Below are 18,370 nucleotides of genomic sequence, written 5' to 3' on the forward strand. Positions count from 1 at the left end.
AAAATTAAAATAAAAAATAGCATTCAATTATAAATATATAATTTAATTGATAAAAATTTAGTGTTAACATATTTTTTCAAAACACATATATATAGTAAACTTTTGTTCATTATATTTTTTAATATATTCATATATTATAATTTTAAATAAATTTGTGTATTTTAATAATTGGAAGTAACTTTTTTTAATAATTTTTCATATATTCTTATTTTATGATTATTTTCATAAATTTATAAATTAGTGATTGAGAGGAGGATTGAAGGAGATTAGGCATTGAAAGCATGATTGAGAGGGGAGAAAGGAGAAAAGGTCCACATCAGCTTTTTGGCTGACGTGGGAAATATTTGTATAGGTGGATGAAATAGAATGAGGTGGCATTTGGGGTTGAGGTGACATTCGGGGGGTCTGTTTTAAATATATATAATAGATTTGATTAGGAAAATTAAAATGAGGGAAAATCATGTTTATCACAATCATCTAATTTAATTTTTAAAATATTTTGTAAAATTCGTATGATAACTTATTATATAGGATAATTGTTTGACTCATTGTACTTTGATTAACAATTTATTTTTCAACATATAATGGTACTTGTATTTATTTGATGAAATAAAATGTAAAATACATACCCAAAAATAAGATATAAAAATTTAAAAATATGATTGACTATTTATGATTTTTTATTTTAAAAAAATGTTAATGTTGAATTATATTGTAGTGTAGTCTAAATTTATTTATTTTATTAGTATGATTTTTTAATTACGAGCATGAGAAGTTGTTGTAAAAAAAAATTATTGAATATATTTCATCAAGAGTTTGAAATTAATTTTATTAAAGATTTACATATACTTTAAATTAATTTTAGGTATTTAAAAGTTTTAACTAATTGTTTGTGCAATTGAATTATAGTTATGTTGATATGTACCAAAAATAAATTTTATTAAAAAATAATTTAATTTTATGCAATACTTAAATTTTCATTTATTTTTTAACATTCAAAATATTGTTATAATAAGGGAAATTAAAATAAAAAATAGCATTCAATTATAAATATATAATTTAATTGATAAAAATTTAGTGTTAACATATTTTTTCAAAACACATATATATAATAAACTTTTGTTCATTATATTTTTTAATATATTCATATATTATAATTTTAAATAAATTTGTGTATTTTAATAATTGAAAGTAACTTTTTTTAATAATTTTTCATATATTCTTATTTTATGATTATTTTCATAAATTTATAAATTAGTGATTGAGAGGAGGATTGAAGGAGATTAGGCATTGAAAGCATGATTGAGAGAGGAGAAAGGAGAAGAGGTCCACATCAGCTTTTTGGCTGACGTGAGAAATATTTATATAGGTGGATGAAATAAAATGAGGTGGCATTCGGGGGTCTGTTTTAAATTTATATAATAGATTTTATGCAATACTTAAATTTTCATTTATTTTTTAACAATCAAATTATTATTATAATAAGGGAAATTAAAATAAAATATAGCATTTAATTGTAAATATATAATTTAATTGATAAAAATTTAGTGTTAACATATTTTTTCAAAACACATATATATAATAAACTTTTGTTCATTATATTTTTTAATATATTCATATATTATAATTTTAAATAAATTTGTGTATTTTAATAATTGGAAGTAATTTTTTTTAATAATTTTTCATATATTCTTATTTTATGATTATTTTCATAAATTTATAAATTAGTGATTGAGAGGAGGATTGAAGGAGATTAGGGATTGAAAGCATGATTGAGAAGGGGAGAAAGGAGAAGAGGTCCACATCAGCTTTTTGGCTGACGTGGAAAATATTTATATAGGTGGATGAAATAGAATGATGTGGCATTCGGGGGTGAAGTGACATTCGAGGGTCTGTTTTAAATATATATAATAGATAGATTCCAACTCTAACTAAACTACACCTTATACCAATTAGCATCCTCAGGAAAAGGACACTAACTTACCCCTTCTCTCTCAATTCATCAATACAAATTAATTATTAATTAAGTATGATCAATTAGTTAGTAATATCAAAATATCCTACTAATCTCACACTTCAACATTCAAAGCAATAAAATGAAGAAACAACAATGTATCTTCTCTGTTTCAACTCTGCATCTACTAATTACTGTCAAAATGGTTATTATTAAACTAAACTTGTTCTAAAATAGAAGCTTTTGATATTAACTCGGGTATTTTTTGTAACACCCAAATTTCTCATTACCTTATTTTAAATAATATAATGATACAATACTATTTTTTGTTATGAGTGTTAATATGTGTCCTAATTTCTTTAGGTGTGTCTTGTGTGTTGTCTTAGTAATTGATTTAATTCATCAATAGTAACTATATTCAACTTATAAAAATAAATAAAATAAAATATGTATACATATATATGTATGTATAAAATAATACGATGAGTAAAATTGTGTCGTTACATTAGTTGTTACCTTTAGCACTAATAGAATGGGATAATAATAATAATAATAATAATAATAATAATAATAATAATAATAATAATAATAATAATAATAATAAAACCTAGGCTAGTATACTATAAGTATATACATATATAGATCAGCACAAGGTGGTTACGGGAAAACAAAAAATTAGGGAAAGCAAAAATTAGGGAAAGCAAGAATTAAGGAAAACAAAAATTAGGGAAAGCAAAAGTAGCAACAGCCGCCTCCCAAGATCAACCACATTAGGTATGCCTCCTTCTTCTCCCTTACTTCTTCAGACAATTAGAAATTCTTAATACCCATTTAAACAAGATTCCTTCCTTTTATAGCTAATCCAAAAATAGATTAATTTGACTATTGGGGCTTACTACGTACAGTTGAGCCCTATTGAGTGATAATAATTAATTAATAAGATGTGAATGGTAATAGTGAGGACTAAAATATAATTTAGCAACTTGTAGAATTGTCGTGAATTTGTTTATATTAAGATTGCATGTTGCCTGATTTTATGAAATCTTATGTTGATTGTTAATGTATGAATGATATGAACTTGAACGTTTTGTTACTTGATTGGATTTATGATATTACTAGAATGTATCACCGATTGAATTCCTTATTATGTGATTGATGAAATTGGATTGTGTATTGTGAGTAGTGTAAACCAAATATTGTGATTTTATTGTGATTGACTGATAAAGATATATAATGACGAATATCGTGAAGTCAAACTGAAACTTAGTGAGTAGTGATGATCGAGTAAGTATGAGATAAGTGTTGTAGATTTGGAGTTAGGATTGTTTTGTCATCATATAGGGAGGGTCTGACAAACCTAGTGATTCGGGGAAGTACAACTGAATGAGCCTGATCGTGGAGGGCTACAGTCGAACTGTAAGGTAAGACTGATAGACCTTGGGGGTACACCTAGTGGGGAATTCCTAAGTGGATTAGTGGGTTATTCCCTAAGGCCGGGAACTACCGTGCAACACAAGAGTACCCCGACTGTCGCGTATATGTGTCTCGGGTTGAGTTGAGGGGATCTATGAGGACTTGGCCATTCATGAATTGTCCGTCCACTCTTGTAGTGGCATAGTATCAGGCCTCCTAACCAAGTACTTCAGAGTAGAATGGTACCAAATGATGAAGTATAGAGTATAGGACATGCATAGCATTTCATTATTTTGATTGTCTTATTATGAATGAATTTGATAAGTCGCTGATATTATACACTTGACTGTTTTGAGATTGTGATAATTTGATTGTTTGCGTGTTCTCCTCGTGTACTTTATACTGTTACATAATTTCGATACTCACCCCTCGTTGTTTGTGTTTGGCGTTTGCGACGGACGCAGACGAGTTGTAAGTTGCAGGTGATGACTAATACCATCAGGAGAGGCGGAAGCCACCATGCCTTGGAGACCTTCATTATTATGCATTGTGTTGATGTTATTTTGAGTATTTTATTTTGGGAATTCCCGCTCTGATAGTGACATCGGGTTGGGACTATATTTGCACTGAATTTAAAACATGAGTATGTGTACTTCAAAAAGAATTCTGTTGTTTGATACTATGATTTCGAATTCATTATGTTTGATGGAAATTTTGGATTTATGTGACATGCTTATGATTATGTGATACTCTTTATCAAAAAAATAAAATAAAATAAAAATAAAAAATTATTTGGGGTTTAGGGTGTCACAATTTATTTTTGAGTCATAATTTATTTTAGAGATTGTAGTCATAATTTATTTTTGACTTATTTATTTATTTATTATTTATTCATTCTTTATTTATTCGTTATTAATTTATTAATTATTTTATTAATTATTTATTCATTTATTTATAGTAAGTAATTCATTTGTATTTTGTGGTTGTGTGGTTATGATTCCCTCGCGGACTATTAGAGACGACGACCGATAAAGAAACGACTCGTTAGCAGATCAGACTCATTGGACGGAATCTTCAGCCGAGGTAAGGGGGGGGATGAGGTTCGATCTTATGAGTATAAAATAACGTGAGATGAACGGGAATGCTGAAATTCCCAAATGTTCATTCGGGGCTTACTACGTACAGTTGAGCCCTATTGATGAATTATAATTAATTAATAAGATGTGGATGGTAATAGTGAGGACTAAAATATAATTTAGCAACTTGTAGAATTGTCGTGAATTTATTTATATTAAGATTGCATGTTGTCTGATTTTATGAAATCTTCTGTTGATTGTTAATGTCTGAATGATTTGAACTTGAATGTTTTGTTACTTGATTGAATTTATGATATTACTAGAATGTATCACCGATTGAATTCCTTATTATGTGATTGATGAAATTGGATTGTGTATTGTGAGTAGTGTAAACCAAATATTGTGATTTTATTGTGATTGACTGATAAAGATATATGATGACGAATATCGTGAAGTCAAACTGAAACTTAGTGAGTAGTGATGATCGAGTAAGTCTGAGATATGTGTTGTAGATTTGGAGTTAGGATTGTTTTGTCATCATATAGGGAGGGTCTGACAAACCTAGTGATTCGGGGAAGTACAACTGAATGAGCCTGATCGTGGAGGGCTACAGTCGAACTGTAAGGTAAGACTGATAGACCTTGGGGGTACACCTAGTGGGGAATTCCTAAGTGGATTAGTGGGTTATTCCCTAAGGCCGGGAACTACCGTGCAACACAAGAGTACCCCGACTGTCGCGTATATGTGTCTCGGGTTGAGTTGAGGGGATCTATGAGGACTTGGCCATTCATGAATTGTCCGTCCACTCTTGTAGTGGCATAGTATCAGGCCTCCTAACCAAGTACTTCAGAGTAGAATGGTACCAAATGATGAAGTATAGAGTATAGGACATGCATAGCATTTCATTATTTTGATTGTCTTATTATGAATGAATTTGATAAGTCGCTGATATTATACACTTGACTGTTTTGAGATTGTGATAATTTGATTGTTTGCGTGTTCTCCTCGTGTATTTTATACTGTTACATAATTTCGATACTCACCCCTCGTTGTTTGTGTTTGGCGTTTGCGACGGACACAGACGAGTTGTAAGTTGCAGGTGATGACTAATACCATCAGGAGAGGCGGAAGCCACCATGCCTTGGAGACCTTCATTATTATGCATTGTGTTGATGTTATTTTGAGTATTTTATTTTGGGAATTCCCGCTCTGATAGTGACATCGGGTTGGGACTATATTTGCACTGAATTTAAAACATGAGTATGTGTACTTCAAAAAGAATTCTGTTGTTTGATACTATGATTTCGAATCCATTATGTTTGATGGAAATTTTAGATTTATGTGACATGCTTATGATTATGTGATACTCTTTATCTTAAAAAAAAAAAAATTTATTTGGGGTTTAGGGTGTCACATTTTTCCTTCATTGTCTTGAAATCAATAAGGATTGGTACCAAAATAAAATATACATTAACAAACCTAATCACTTCAATAAGTGCAGGATATATTGGTGTACCTCCTCCAAAAGAGCAGCATGATGGAAAAATTAGTAATCAAATTCTAGTTTTACTTGACTATCAAAATGAAAGCATTACATTTTGTAGGATTTTATTAATATAACATTGTATTTTTTTTCTCATTCAATATATTTTGTAGGATTTTATTAATATAATATATATTATAATTTTTATTATATTTTATCTATGATTTTAATATATTTTACTTTTGTTAAAAAAAAACACATGCACACTTTTTATTTGAAACAGACAAAAAAAAATTGTTTTTACATCTAATAGTTTCTCTATCATACACCTTCTTAAAAATCCAAAAAAATAGAATATTTTACTTTATTAGTTTTAAAGTAAAATATTTTAAAATTTTATTTTAAAAACGGGAATATATGAAGAAAAAAAAAATATATCCAAAACATTGTGCTGTATCTTCTGAACAATCAGAAAATTAAATAATCAAAATCAAAACGGTGACTATATTTATTGGATTCAAATACAAATTAACAATTCTAACTATTCATATTTAGTGTTCTTATTTTAAAAATACCTTTAAAATCATTTTCTTAATATTATGAGGTGATGACCATTAATAATCAGAGTGAGATTGGTATATATATTTGCTTTGTTACATAAAATCAAAAAAATTAACATATTTAATAAACTGTCATCTTTGAAAATTATTTAGTATAATAAGATAAACATGATTTGCTTAGAGGAATTTTTTCTTTGTAAAGTAAATTTTTAGATCTAACTTTGTTGCATCGGTTGTTTGGCCATGTGCATGCTCTAATTTCTCCTAATTGATATAATAATTCTTATGATACAAAGTTAAAAAAACTACAAATCATATGCATTTTTAGAGACAACTACGACCTGTCACTACAAAAAAATTTATCTATTGTGACACTTATCTGTAAATGTTTTCACTATAATTACTTGTAGCTACACGTTGAGTGTCACTAATTATCACTGAAAAAAAATAACATATACCTATTGTCGCTAACCGTAGTTAAAGGATTTAAGAAAACAAATTACCCTTATTTCTTTTTCATTTAACTTCTCATTTCCCCAAATCAAAATCTGTATGCTTTTTATTTTTACCCAAATTAGAATCTCTTCTACTTCTACCATTGTTTCACTCCTATCATAGACTCCTATCATAGAATCCCAATCAAACCCTAATCGAGCAATAGAACCCTAGCCATGTCGATTAGAAAATTACAGCGAGCTTGCATGCAGTAGTATGAGCAGTGGAGCTCACGAAGCTGCACTTGATTCGTGGATAGTGCAATCACCGGAAGAGGAAGCGAACACATCGGCGAGACGAGGGTTCCAAACGGAGGAATAAACACAGTAAGCGTGTTCTTTGAAAGTGCGAACGGAAATGGGACGATCGAGAGTTTATAATTTGACGGTGTCATCCCATGAACCGGAGAGGAAAGAGTCACGGCAAACGGGGTTAAGCGGTGGCGACGGCTATGGGGTTTTCGTAGAATGGCCTGAACTTGACGGAGTAACCGTTGAATGGGGTTTTGAAAACCGGCATCATTTTGAGAATCAGAGTTTGGTCAGGTGAAAGAGTGAGTATTAGGTGTTTGATGGTATGCGCCTGAGGTTGGTTCTCTTTTATTTGTCATATGTTTGTCAATAAGGTGTTTAAGGATTGATATGAATATGAAATTAGCGAAAAGGATGTTAAAAATTTGATATGAATATGAATGGTTTCTCCTTCTTACAACATCAATCTCAACCTCAAACTAACAACATCCATGATTAGGCACTTGTCATATCATATTGTATTAGACCTTTTACTTTGTTTCATTGGCTGGAAAAACATGCCCAGTTTTGAAGTTTGCTTATTGAATACTGCAGGGAAGATGCATAAGGAAAGATGGGGCAACTAAAGTCACTGCAAAGTTTGAGCTGAAACCACCGCCATATCTGCTAAGATCTAAAGTTTGTCAAATACTCTGTTTACCTATTAGAGTTAATTGAATTTCAATTAATCTAAATTTGTCATGGGGGAGTTGGGGACCTATGCTTATGAAACATAGAAATGGTGCTGTCTGTATTTTCAAATTTGAATGTTTGCAAAATTTTGGCATGTAAGCTTTCATCAATAGAGAAAGTTAAAAATTAAAGCATTGAAGAACTCAAGCATCTCAATTAGAGTCATTGTAAGGGCAAAGGCTTGTAACTTAACTAACATAAAATGACCTTACTGGGTTTTAGTAGAAACTGAAAAAACTTAACAAGCATCTCCATTGTTCTTTTGGAGCATACTGAAGAAACTGTTTTTTAACACGATTTCTGGATGTTGACTTGCCATCTATCCATTTGTTGGAATCTCGTTTGAAAATTTATGAATTTTGTATCATGTAGTGGCATCTTTTTCCTGTGTCAAAATTATCAGATCTTTAAATCTGACTGCATGCTGAGTTGCCCCATTGTAATATAGATACACCCATGTGGTGGCACTCAGAGCACTCTTTTTCTAATGATTCATATATTTCTCACATTATGCTTTCCTACATTCTACAAATATTCACATTATGCCTGGCAAGATACTGCCTAATGGAGTAGAAGTGCCTTCATCTTTTGAAACAATAGTTAAGTATTTTGAAGTTATATAATCTTTTTTATTAGTACTGGTATATGGTGTGTATTGTTTTGTTTTACATGTCTGGATTCACTTTTCATAACTGCTACAATCTTTTTTACACGGTTTGATTGATTCGACATTTATGCTCTATTGTTCATTAATACTGATTCCTTCAGAGAAAAGTAGCGAGCTTTTCAATTTTGTTCACCATTGAATCTGTATGTTCAACCATTGATTGTGAACTCACATCTGTCCTACTTTACAGGTCAAATTTCCCACTTGAACCTACATGGTGAATTGCTTCTCTTCAAAGATGTTATTGCGAAGGTTATTTATGATGTATGTATGACTACTTTAAGTATTTGAGCTTTAGTTTTATCTCCTTATTCCCAATAAAGAGCTGCCTCTGTATATTTACTGCTACTTGGTGCACTAATCTTGTTTAATCACTAATACTAGATACAACGATGCTTTAATAGTCTTCACTGAACTGTGTCTTTTTAATCACTTTTAGTTTGGAACATTCAGCATTTTCCTATCTTCTGTTTAGGGATATAAATGTAGTTTTTGTCACAATATAAAAAGTCCTCTTTAGATCCCTGTTTACGACCCTTTTTTTCTTGACCTGGCTTTGTTAAAGTTGTATAAACTTTTAGAATTAGGCATTAAAATCTTTGAGCTCCTGTAAGACCTCACACAACTACTAAAGGAGAGGAATTTGGAATGTCAAGGGTTGTGAGGAAATGTGTTAATTCTTTAGGAATAAGCATATAGAAGGGAGAGAGAAGGATCTGGGGGAGTTAGTCAAGAATTGAGTAAGCTAAAAAGGTTCGGTTATCAATGTAGTGGCAGAGTTTGAGACATAGTAATCATATAAAAGATGGTAAGAGCAGTAACTGATAATGGAATCCGTAGCAGAAAGAAATCATGAAGAGGTCACCACAGATTTGTAGGAGTTCTTCAAAGACCATCAGGAAGATGGGTGGCAGAGATCAAAGACTCTATACAGAAAATTAGGCTCTGGCTCGGTACATTTGATACAACTGAAGATGCAGCTCGTGCTTATGACACTGCTGCATGAGCTTTAAGAGGTGCTAATGCATGAACAAACTTTGATTTGCCACAAGCTGCAACCAGTGGTGTTGGTGGTGGTGCCAAACGTGGTGCTAGTTCAACTTTCAAGATGGAAAACACTGAACCCTTTTCTTTTGAGGATGTAAATGAATCTGGGTCAGATTCAAATTGTTTTCTTGGTGCACTAAAAGCAAAACTTTTTGATGGAAAAGAAGAGAAGTTTTTTTCATTTCCTTTCATAATTTTGTTCCTGTTGTTCAATCAAACATGAACCAAGAGTAAATAGTGCAATTAACCATATATAATTTCTCTGAGCTAGTTACATTAGTGTGAGTTACTGAGTATAAACTTGGTATTTTGCTTATACATTACTGTGAATTACTGAGTATAAACCTTCTAAATCTTGGGCTTGTTCTGTTTGAGGCCTAATAGAGGATCCCCCTCTTGTTCAACCTTCTTCTTCATATTCTCTTGTTCACTCCTCTGCTCTATATTTGGTGTCCTGTTAGTGGTGTAGTTCATAATGAGTCTCTTGCTATATTAGATTCTATCCAATTTGGTTGGAATAGTTCAATGTGTACTAAAATAGATGAACTACATATCTGATATTAGCTTTATTAGCTTTCGTATTTATCTGCATACAATAATACATATAATAATTTAGTTTTATTAGCTTTTGAATTTATCTGATATTTTTTATATTACAGTTCAAACAACACTTAAAATGCTAATTTTCCTTGTTCTATTATTCTTCTGTTGATACAACGGTGTGCGATGAACTACTGTTAGGCTAAATTAAGAAAAGCACCACTGCCATTCCATTAAGCAACAAAAAGTCAAAATTCAGATAAATCACTTGCAGCAAGATGAAATACATTAATAACATGGCCATTCCTAAGAAGTGTGACCACATAAACACAATAACTTTGAAGTGTCTCATTAAAATTAAGTGTTGTAGTTGACTGGTTCTAGTCAGGTAGCCAACTTACTCTTTTGGTTGGATTTGGATCCTGTATTCCATTATTTACTTTTTATATTCATAAGCAAAACTTTTTGGAGTATTTATCAAATATTTTGTTTAGGAAGATGATTATTGTTCTTTATGAAATTAGTTTGCAGTTTATCACGATAAATCTTAAGAAATTCATTCTATCTTCTGTTGAAAGTTTATCGAATCTTTTAGAGTAAAATAACTATTTATTATGTTTTAATAGAATTAGTAAAATTAATTTATATTTTACTGTATGTTTCAATGACATTAGTTAATAAAAATAAATTAGAAATTTAAATTTAATTTACTGGTATTAATAATTTAGAATTACAATTAGTAGGGAGATAAAATAAAATAAATTTAATTTAATAAATAATTATAAGTTTTAGTGACAGACAACGTCGTAGGAATAGATTAATATTTTATTTATATTTATCTTATTTTTAGTGACAGTCACTTTTGTAGGTAGAAATCAAAAACATGTAGTGACAGTCCTCAGAACATTGAGTGACAGTCCTCAAAGTGTAGCAGGACGCCCCCTTAAAGTTGACATTAAATTTGAGTGTCACTCAAAGTATTATTGACCTTTACCTACAGTTGTTTTACTTTTAGTGACAAACTTTAGGTGTCACGATAAGTCAATTTTTTTGTTGTGTGTGCTTTTTTTTTAGGAATGTAAAAGCCATAAAGCATTTTGCATTTTGACGGTAGTATATGTCATATACATCTCTTTTTAGCAAGATCAAAACCATATAATTGTATGTATATATACATTGTTGAATGATAAAATTATATAAAATATTAATACTTTTCTATATAATTAAATAAAAAACAGTTTTGCTTAAAAAAATAAAAAGAAGAAAAAAAGGTTTTACTCAGAAAGAGAAAATTAAAGTTTTTAAAATTCTATTAACATGATTATAAAATATTTTAAAAAAAGTAATTTTATATTTAACTTCTTGTATAAATATTTGTTCAATTTTGTAAGATTTTCAAGTCATTTACGTGTAATGTGCAATCAATTGCTAAAATAAAAATGAATGTAAGAGTAATTTTATAGTTTTTCATAGTTCATATATGAAGTTGTAGATGTTCAAATGAAGTCAAATAAGTTGTAAATGAAAATTAGTTTTTATAGCTACAACTTTCATGAAAACATTGAAACTCAATTTAAACCGTAAAAGAGCGAAAAGTGCTGGTAAAAGTAGAGGAAGAGCCATTTTATAAGAATAAATGTATTTATTTATCGCAACTTTTGGGTTCAAAACTCCTTTCTTATTCATATGTCTCATCTTTTTTCTTCAATTGAAAAATAATACTAAAAAACAAATTTCTCTCTTTTGAGGGATCATATTTTCTCTCATAGTTACTAAGTTTTCTAGAAAGGTGTCATTTTTCGTCCTGATATGCACCATAGAGCATTTGATTGTAGGTGGCTTCAAGAAATTACAAAAATTCCACACTTTTTCTTTTATTTTTCAACCTCCATCGCTCTTTTACCTCTCTGAGGAATGCAAGAAGGGTTTGAACGTGGTGGTTGGTGAAGAACACTGAACACTCATGGTGATTTCGATGCTCCTTCATTCCTTCATCTATGAAGAAATTTCAGTTTCACTTTTTTGTTATTACTAATTTGAAATTAGATAATTCTAGAACCATGTAAAATTTCCATGTAAGAATCTAGAAGTGTTTTAATAATAAAAATTGTAGGAAGCTCCTAGAAGTCGGTATTAATTAAGAAGCTCCTAGAAATGTGTTTAGAGTTTTATATTTGTACCTATAAATACCTACTTGTACTTGACATTAAGCATCAAGCAAATTGAGAGTTTTCTATTAAATATACCTCCTTTCTCTAACAAAGTGGTATCTAGAGCTTGGTTGTGAGAGTTGAGAAATGGCGACTCGTGATTACACTACTTTTCATTTTCCTCTTCTAAAGAAAAAGAATTATGAAAAATAGTGCCTTCGCATGAAAGCATTGCTTGGCTCTCAAGGTGTATGGGAGATTGTTGAAAAAGGCTATGATGAGCCACAAGATGAAGAGGGATTGTCTCAAGTCACGAATGAGACTTTGGCAAAATCAAGGAAGAAGGATCAACAAGCTCTTACTCTCATTCATCAATGTTTGGAAGATTTTGGAAAAATCACTCCAAGGCATTGACAAGGTGAAGAAGATAAGACTTCAATCTCTAAGGGGAGATTTTGAAGCTTTGAAGATGAAGGATACCGAATCAGTTTCAGATTATTACTCAAGGGTGAAGACAATTGTTAATAAAATGAAGAGATATGGAGACAAGATAGAAGATGTTCGTGTAGCGGAGAAAATTATCCATTCCTTGACTCCTAAGTTCGATTATGTGGTATATGTTATTGAGGAATCGAAAGATCTTGACTCAATGTCCATTGAGGAATTAGAATGTTCATTGCAAGCTCAAGAAGAAAGAATGAAGAAAAGGCAGGAAGAGCCATTAGAGCAAGTTCTCAAGATCAAAGCTTCGTTGAAGGATAACAGAGGATTCAATAGTCAAAACGGACATAAACGTGAACAAGGAAGAGGACGAGGAAGTGGTCGTGGCCAAGGAGGAAGAGGAAGAGGAAGAGGTTTTAATTGTGAATCAAACTACGAAGAAAGAAGTCACTCATCACCAAGAGTTCTTGGAAGAGGAAGAGGTTATGGCTATTATCAAAGTGAAAGGAGGTATTACAAATCTAAAGTTGTCAAAGTTTGAAGATGGACAAAAGGAGGACCCTTCTTTTTTCAAAAGTCTCGTTGAAAGCCTAAGATACTTAACATGTACAAGACCTGACATTCTATATGCGGTTGGAGTAGTGAGTCGTTTCATGGAAGCTCCTACTACTGCACACATGAAAGTCACTAAGAGGATACTTCGCTATCTTAAAGGTACGCTTGATTATGGACTATTTTACTCTTCTTCTAACGATTTAATTTTTTTTGGATTTTGTGATAGTGACTTTGCGGGAGATATTGATGATAGAAAGAGTACTAGTGGCTTCATATTTTTCATGGGAGACTGTGCTTTTTCATGGAGCTCAAAGAAGCAACCTATTGTCACATTTTCAACATGTGAGTCAGAGTATGTAGCAGAAACATCTTGCACTTGTCATGCCATTTGGCTAAGGAGATTATTGGAGGAACTTCATATACCACAAAATGAAGCTACTGATATTTATATAGACAACAAGTCGGCACAAGCACTTGCAAAGAACCCAGTATTTCATGATCGTAGCAAGCACATAGACACAAGGTACCATTTTATTAGATAATACATTGCCAAGAAAGAAGTTAAGCTTAAATATGTGAAGACTCAAGATCAAGTTGCAGATATTTTTACAAAGCCGTTAAAATTTGAAGACTTTCAAAGGCTAAGAGCAAGACTTGGAATGAAGATGAAAATTTCAAATTAAGGGGGAGCAATGTTATTACTAATTTGAAATTAGATAATTCTAGAACCATGTAGAATTTCCATGTAAGAATCTAGAAGTGTTTTAATGATAGAAAATTGTAGGAAGCTCCTAGAAGTCGGTATTAATTAGGAAGCTCATAGAAATGTGCCTAGAGTTTTCTATTTGTACCTATAAATACCTATTTGTACTTGACATTAAGCATCAAACAAATTGAGAGTTTTCTATTAAAAATACCTCATGTCTCTAACATTTTTTCCTTATTCTTTTTTTTTTTGCGTGCGGTATATTATTTCCTTAGTAGCAATGTGGTTTTTAATGATTCAATTATCTTATACAATATTCTTTATATTTCTATTTTTTTTTAATATTGTTTATGTTAGTAAACTCCTTGAGTTTAGACCATGTACTTTAATCTTTTCAAATATCTTTTGTGTTATTCAAGATTTGAAAGCATTGAAGATGATTAGTAATGCAACTCTTTGTCATGGCCTATATGAACTAGTTATTTCTCATTCCAATACTCATGATGCTCCTTCTATTCATGTTGTAGATACAATTACTACTATTTTTTCTTTGAATCATGACAGGGAATCTCAATTAAGACACCCTTCTTCTACTTGTTATACTAATGTAACCAAGACTAATTTTATGGTCTTATATATGAATGTCGCGTTGTGATGTATGTCATTTTTCCAAACAAAAATTTAATAAAAAAAAAGAAAAAATATATTTTTCTAAAATAATATTTTAAATTATTTATATTTAGTTTAGATTAAAATTTCTAAAAAAAAAAATTAAAATGCGTAAATGTCTTCTTCTACTTGTTATACTAATGTAACCAAGAACAATTTTATGGTCTTATCTATGAATGTATGTATCTCACTTTTTCAAACAAAAGAAGTTCAACTTTTTTCCAAGCAAAAATTTAATAAAAAAATATTTTTCCGAAATAATATTTTAAATTATTTATATTTATTTTAGATCAAAATTTCCAAAAATTAAAATATAAATATGCCATCATGCAGGATTGAACTACAAATCTTCAGCTTACAAGAATAACGCTCTACAACTAAGCTATAAGGGCCATTTGTTACTATTTTCGTAATACGCCAAAATATAAAAGTTAATGGAACATTATTTGGATGATGATTATACTTTTGGATTAATTGGTGTTTAGTTCTTATGTAAATCATGCTGTTTTTATTTTTAGTTATGTTTAATTTTTAGTTATGTTCATACTAATCTATGACCTCTGTTTGGTTGTGACAACATTGGGTTCATTAGTGTGATTTTTATACTGTGTGAATACTGAACTTTAATTAATTGCAATGAATCAATAAAATCAAAGAGACATATAAAAAGTTGATCTGCTGTTATTGTTTTGTTGCTTCTATATGTTTCTTTTTGCTTCACTGAATCAATAATGACACCATCTAGTATTCTAATTTAAATTATTTTTCTCAATTTGGTTAAACTAATGTTCATAAAATCTTACAGGTATTTGTTTTGATACGAGGAAAAAGTATAGGTGTTCAGGGCAAGAAATATTAGAAAGGTTATAAAACCAAGAAGATCCTAATGATAATCTCTTCATGATCAATCCTCAACAACTTAACCACAATCATTTTGTGGATCAATCAACAAATGTCAACTTGACTGAATCATAGTAGGAAGATGAACTGTTATTGATCAAAGTTAAAGGTAAAAATCTCGTATAGTTAAATTTATTGTCTTATTTGATGGTTGTTGTAGGAATATTATTATATTATCTTAAAGGTAAAAATGAATAGCATAGCAGAGGAGTTCCATCCAAATTATTATCTAGACTTCTTAAAAATTTATTTGTTTAATTGTATTTCTTGTCATTGAATATTGATATATTAATATAATCTTTGAAGAAATAGAAAAATAGAAAAGTTATAAATATTAGTTAAGGTGTAAATATTTATACCCTAACAAAAGTAAAGAACATCTAGTTGCTATTGCCTGTAAATGATTGGATTGTTTTTGTTACTCTATAAAAACATAAATGAAGGTATAAATATTTATTGCATTATTTTAATTTATAAAGTGAAAGTATATTTATACTTTATATAAAATGCATATAATGACTAACATTTGAAAATTGTGATTTTCTTTTTTAATATTTCTTTTTTATTTTACTTTTTACTAAAATGCCATACTCCGAAAAAATAATACAAAAATGTCCTACTTTCAATAATATATATGAAAGTTATATTGATTTATAAAAAAAAATTAGATACAAACATTTTTGCATTATGAGAAATGCATAGCGTAATCTTATTGATTTTGTCCAATTCCTCTTGGTTCAATTCCCAATCAAATATTTTAAGGTTTTGTTTCATCCTTTCCTTTCCTTGTTGAAGCTTTTCACAATTGCACATGTCCCTTGCTCAAGTATTCATCTTAGTGCTATCTGCATGATATCTTTGTAAATTATTTTTATAACAAAATATAAAATAAAAGTAAATTTTTTTTATATAAATTATTAATTGTTTTTATAAATTTTTTTAAAGTTAAAGACTTTATTATAAAAATAAATAAAAAATGATTTATAAATATGTAATAAATTATGTTCATTAACTCTATCAAATACTCACAAGTATTTATATAGTAGATAACTTCAAATAAACCCCTTAAGAAAACCCTACTCTCACATTTAAGCTTTTAGAAAAGTTTGTTAAGGACATGATAGTTCAAAGTTGTAAATGAAAAATTGGATTCTCCATCACATCTTTGTACCCCATAATACTTTATATGCTCCTAGTGGCGACAATGCACAGTCAAAAATTGGATTCTCCGTCACATCTTTGTACCCCATAATACTTTATATGCTCCTAGTGGTGACCATGCACTCATATGTATTCCTTCCTGCTTGCAAAATCCATTGAGTTTCCCTTGTTGCCATGAAGGATTCATTTGCACCTAAATCCAAATAAGAGACATGCAACCAATTGATTACATTTCATCTCTATGTATTAATGAGCAAACTATTGCTAACTTCACATAAACTGTATCAGGGCTAAAAACAAAATATAATATATTTATAGAGATTAAAAATTTATTTCACTTTTATTATTATATTACTCTGTCTCAAAATAAATTCATTCATAATTTTTAATGTAATTTTAATTATTTTTTATATTACCCCTTCAATAATTATTATATTCACAATTTTTAAAGCGTTATTATACTTTGCTTTGATAATAGTGTAAAATTCACTTATTATTAAGATAAATAGTTTGATAAATGACTTTATCTTTTTTTGTTTAATTATTGCATTTTTTAATATGCGTACAAAAATCTAAAATAACATTCATCGTAAGACAGAAGAAGTATTATATAGGATAATTTATTACTACCTACTAAATATTTAAAAGTATCTCATACTCATTTATATTCATCATTCTCAAACTCTTATTTCCAATTCTTCTCAATTCTTATGTCTATGCAATCACCTTCATCTTCCTCTACATTTTCATATGGTTTCACTTACCAGGTGTTCCTCCATTTCAGTGACATGAACATTCAATATGATTTTAATAAAATATATATTAGATAGAAAAATAGTTGGTGTGCACCTATACACCCAATTGACTACTTGAAGGAAAAAGAAATAGAAATAAAGATAAAGTTTGTCAATAAAGTCGTCAGCTGTCGTGAGCTAAAATTTCATGTTTTTTAAATTCAATGGAGTCGCCACCAAAATTTATTTTAAAATAGAGAAAATATTGAGAAACTCTTAAAAATAGAAAAAAAATAATGGTATTTGAAGTGAAATTTAAATTCGTGAGTCGATTATGCGTAGGGAAGATATTAGCATCCTACGACATTTGTTAAAACAAGGTTACCTATAATTAATTGTGCAAGATTAATATTAACTTAGTTCTCCTTATTATTAAATATGAATAACAATTATTATTATTTTTTAATATAATTTTGGAATAAATGTGTGCTTAAGAAATAAATGACAAAAATAAATTTTTGTTAATGTGCTTGATAAGAATGTGATATTGCTCCTATGTATCTTCCGGTGCGATAGAGAAATCAAAACTACGTAGTTCTTAGATAGAAAATGTGGATGTGTTGATTATTTTTAAAGAAAATTTGTTTTGTTGTTGATAAAAAGAAAAGTTGTTTTGACAAAGAGAGAAAAAAAAAGTGAGTTTTGTTTGATTAGAATAATTATTTTAAAATAAAAGTTTCAAGACTATCAAGTTGTACAACTCGTGTCTCAAAAAAACTCAAGGAGTAAAAATATGTCTCATCTTATCGACCTTTTTAAAAATATTTTATTATTTT

The 18,370-nt window shown here is 29.5% G+C and overlaps 1 long non-coding RNA gene across 1 annotated transcript; it reads left to right on the forward strand.

Annotated features, from left to right (window-relative positions):
- Positions 1-7,014: 7,014 nt before the first annotated feature.
- LOC105851186 (uncharacterized) lies at positions 7,015-9,041 on the forward strand. The gene is made up of 3 exons (XR_003470636.2): positions 7,015-7,568; positions 7,827-7,910; positions 8,822-9,041. It is a non-coding gene; the product is annotated as an uncharacterized lncRNA (long non-coding RNA).
- The last annotated feature ends 9,329 nt before the right edge of the window (positions 9,042-18,370 follow it).

Source organism: Cicer arietinum, chromosome 8, assembly GCF_000331145.2.
Source record: "Cicer arietinum cultivar CDC Frontier isolate Library 1 chromosome 8, Cicar.CDCFrontier_v2.0, whole genome shotgun sequence".
Classification (NCBI taxonomy): domain Eukaryota; kingdom Viridiplantae; phylum Streptophyta; class Magnoliopsida; order Fabales; family Fabaceae; genus Cicer; species Cicer arietinum.